The sequence below is a fragment of the Hylobates moloch genome, unplaced genomic scaffold (genome assembly GCF_009828535.3).
Source record: "Hylobates moloch isolate HMO894 unplaced genomic scaffold, HMol_V3 SCAFFOLD_5, whole genome shotgun sequence".
Taxonomy (NCBI): domain Eukaryota; kingdom Metazoa; phylum Chordata; class Mammalia; order Primates; family Hylobatidae; genus Hylobates; species Hylobates moloch.
Window position 1 is genome coordinate 119,126,020 of NW_026652280.1, and position 4,068 is coordinate 119,130,087.

The 4,068-nt window shown below is 40.6% G+C and overlaps 1 pseudogene; it reads right to left on the reverse strand.

Moving 5' to 3' along the window:
- Positions 1–862: 862 nt before the first annotated feature.
- Positions 863–1,964, reverse strand: LOC116468363 (hsc70-interacting protein-like; annotated as a pseudogene).
- Between the last annotated feature and the right edge of the window lie 2,104 nt (positions 1,965–4,068).

The following is a 4,068-nucleotide window of genomic DNA, read 5'->3' on the forward strand; positions in this document are numbered from 1 at the left end:
AATTCACTTGATGGCTTGAGGAGATGCATGAAGTTTAGCAATAGTTGCTGAGGAAAGCGATAAAGGGAGTTGACTGAGACAAGAACTTGAAATTTTGGAAGCAAAATTAGCAAAGTAATATATCTCACTATCTTCACATTTTTTTTTTCTGTTTGCTTTGCACTAATAAACTTTCATTTCACTCAAATTAGAGCAATAATCTTCCATATTTATCTTTCCTGCCCAATAACTCAAAGGGAAAAATCCAAAATGATTAGTAAAAAAAAAGTGAGAATCAGGCTGGGTGCGACGGCCCACGCCTGTAATCCCAGCAGTTTGGGAGGCTGAGGCGGGCAGATCACGAGGTCAGGAGATCGAGACCATCCTGGATAACATCGTGAAACCCCGTCTCTACTAAAAATAAAAAAATTAGCTGGGTGTGGTGTCGGGTGCTTGTAGTCCCAGCTACTCGGGAGGCTGAGGCAGGAGAATGGCGTCAACCTGGGAGGCGGAGTTTGCAATGAGCCAAGATCACCCACTGCACTCCAGCCTGGGAAACAGAGCGAGACTCTGTCTCAAAAAAAAAAAAAAAAAAAATTAAAGAATTAACAGACCCTTTTAATTTGTTTTACATATTTTTAAGGTTTAAAAAGTGTTTAAAGTTTGTAATTCCGAGTAGGAAGCATTATCTTCATGAATACCCTAATGGCAAACCACTGTAAAATGCTTTAGTTGCATTTGGGGTAGACTGGTAGGGATTATCTTCAAAGCACCCCAGCTGTCTTGATAAGGTCAGAGGTACACTGGTTTGTATAATTGCAACATTCATTAGGTGATCTAGGTTGCTTTTCCTTTATTAAGGGCTTTATTTATCAGAAGGGCATTATGCTTGACCTCCAAATTTGGCTGACAATTTACTGATGAGATTCTTAACCTTTGGGTTGCTCTGGCATTTTGATGTATTTGCTGGGTTCTGGGCCACATCCTGGAAGGCCACCATAACTTCTGAACCCTGCATGGCTGTGAGAACCTGTGGTCACTAAGAATTGAGTCCAGGCATTCCTGCCATTCCAGACATGTCCCCTCCCATTCCAGGCATTTCTCTGAGAAAATTACCAGGCATTCTCCCAGAAAGGCCACTTGGAAAAGAGCCATACTGAGCTCTGGATCATCTTCTGGCTTCTTCCTCCCTCTGGGCTCTCTCTTTTCTCGAGAGCCTTCTTAACCCTTTCTATTCTTTCTTTGATCTCTTGCTCTTCACGTTTTCACTCATACTTTCTACAATGTTCTATAATTTTCTAGGCCCTAGGTTTGAACTTCTTTCAGCATTTTACTAGCATCTTCATCATAATCCAATTTCCAGGCAAGGGCAAGAGCATGGGCTCTCCTTCCCAAAGTCCCAGAAGTCTGTGTGTGTTTTCTCACCACTTGTAAGGCTGAGCTGAATCAGGATTTATCTCAATGGCTCTGTCACGGTCTTGAATGGCAGCATTGGGCTTCTGTAATTTGATGAAGACACTGGCTCTCTTGGCACACAGAATGGCCAAGTGAGGATTCAGCTTAATGGCATCTGTGAATAAGCCAATGGCTTTTTGCAGTTCACCATCATTTTCGGTTTCAGTGGCAACCACTTTCTTACCATTTGCTGATCCATCATCTCCTCTGTTTTCTCTGCATTTTCATCTCCCATTTCTTGAGGGGCATCAGTGTCTTGTTCAGTCACACCTTCATTATCAATTTCTAGATCAGTTTTCTCACTTGATGGTTCATCTATCTTTATGTTTTCTTTCTGCCTTCTTGCTATCTGTTTTTCCTTCCTTGATATTTTCTTCTGATTTAGCTTTCTGAATAGCAGATGGTACTTTACCCCCCATGCTCTTCACCCATTCTCTCAGGAAGTGCATTTCCTTGGTGTGCAGAACACTCAGATCCTGCTTACACATTTTCATGAAGGCCCCAGGCTTGCTCACTTGGTGGGGGTCCATGGTCAAGAGGTCAAGAGGTGGAGGGCGAAGCTTAGGGGGCTGTGGCCCAACTGCAGGCAGAGGAGCTGGCTCAGCATGACCATGCAGAAGGGCTTTCTTCAAATTCTTAACTGCATTCAGGGATTTGAGAAATTCTTCACTGAGAATTCCTAAAATTCTTCTTTTTCCTTTTAAAAAATTTTTATTTTACTTTAAGTTCTGGGATGTGCAGAATGTGCAGTTTTGTTACATAGGTATACATGTACCGTGGTGATTTGCTTCATCTATCGATCTGTTATCTAGGTTTTAAGCCCTGCACGCATTAGGTGTTTGTTCTAATGTTCTCCCTCCCCTTCTCCCGCACCCACTGACAGGCCGCAGTGTGTGATGTTCCCCTCCCTGTGTCCACGTGTTCTCATTGTTCAACTCCCACTTATGAGTGAGAACATGCGGTCTTTGGTTTTCTCTTCCTATGTTAGTTTGCTGAGAATGATGGTTTCCAGCTTCTTCCATGTCTCTGCAAAAGACATGAACTCATTCTTTTTTATGGCTGCATAGTAGACAATTCCTAAAAATTTAAAAATTGACTTGAGCCAGGGACAGTGGCACTTCCTGTAGATCCAGCTACTCAGAAGGTTGAGGCGGAAGCATAGCTCGAACTTGGAAGTTCAAGACTAGCCTGGGCAACATAGTAAGACCCTGTCTCAAAAAAAGTTGGCTTCAAAACTATTATTTCATATTAATGGGAATTATATTTCCAAGAATATATGGACGTCTTGATATTTTGGATACTGGATATTTTATAGCCGTAGAAAATGTATATTGTCTTGTAAGATCCATAACCAAAAAGGGTAATTGTCAACCATTCTTTGCTAGAGAACATACAAGAAGTTATAAAATGAGGTTATAAGGCAGAAAGAAGGAGAAATGTTTAAGAAGAAATACTAGAAAATTGGGATGCAGTACTACTGACTTACAAGTTCTGTAGTTGTGTAATTTATAAGGCCATTGTACACATAAACTTATTTAATAGTCTAATAGCTCTGTGTTATGGGAATTATTCTCACATAAACTGAAGTTCAGAGATGTTAAGTGGACTCTATATCACAAAAGTAACAACAGGAAGAATGCAACTACAATCCGACTTTTCTGACTTTAAGAATATGTCATTTTGATAATGTTTTTTGAAATATATGAATCATAATTTATATTTGAGCATATTCTTCTTAAATAATATACAGCACGGATATTGATGGGTCAATGACAGTGGACTGGGTTGAATGGAGGAAATATTTTTTACTTAAACCTGCAAAAGAAGATGTTGAAGAAGTTGCCCATTACTGGAAACATATTACTGAAAGTGGTCTCTTTCTTACTATTGGTATATTTTATGCTATGCGTCATGGGCATAAAAATGTAATGCATTATAAACTATTAGATTTGCTAGTGGATCTTGCTGATTAAACAAGTGATGCTATAGAATGTTGTTTCATTAGAAATTTGTACAATGCCAACAAGAATTGGCATATAATATCTACTTCAACCAAAGTCTCAATTTGCAAAAGGCATCCATTTATTGAGAACAACCACACTCTTAAGAGTCGATTACTCCTACTCAGCACCATCATTCTGCAGGATAGTTGCCTATTTACTTGCCTGAAAGTAGGAATTGTGAATTGCAGATTTAGATAATGCTTTCCCAATATTTACTGGATGAAGGTATAAACCATAACTGAAATTCTCTTGAAAGAGTGGCAAGGCTCATAGTCATGTATGTATCATAGTCTGCATAGCATTTGCCTCCAAGTACTCTTAGAGATCTATGCTTCAAAATGTCTTAAAATGTGAGGCTGGGTGTGGTGGCTTATGCCTGTAATCCCAGCACTTTGGAAGGCCGAGGAGGGCGGATCACCTGAGGTCAGGAGTTCAAGACCAGCCTGACCAACATGGTGAAACGCCGTCTCTACTAAAAATAACCAAAATTACCCTGGCTTGGTGGCGCATGCCTGTAATCCCAGCTACTTGAGAGGCTGAGGCAGAAGAATTGCTTCAATCCGGGAGGCGGAGGTTGCACTGAGCCCAGATCACACGATTGCACTCCAGCCTGGGCAACAAGAGTGAAACT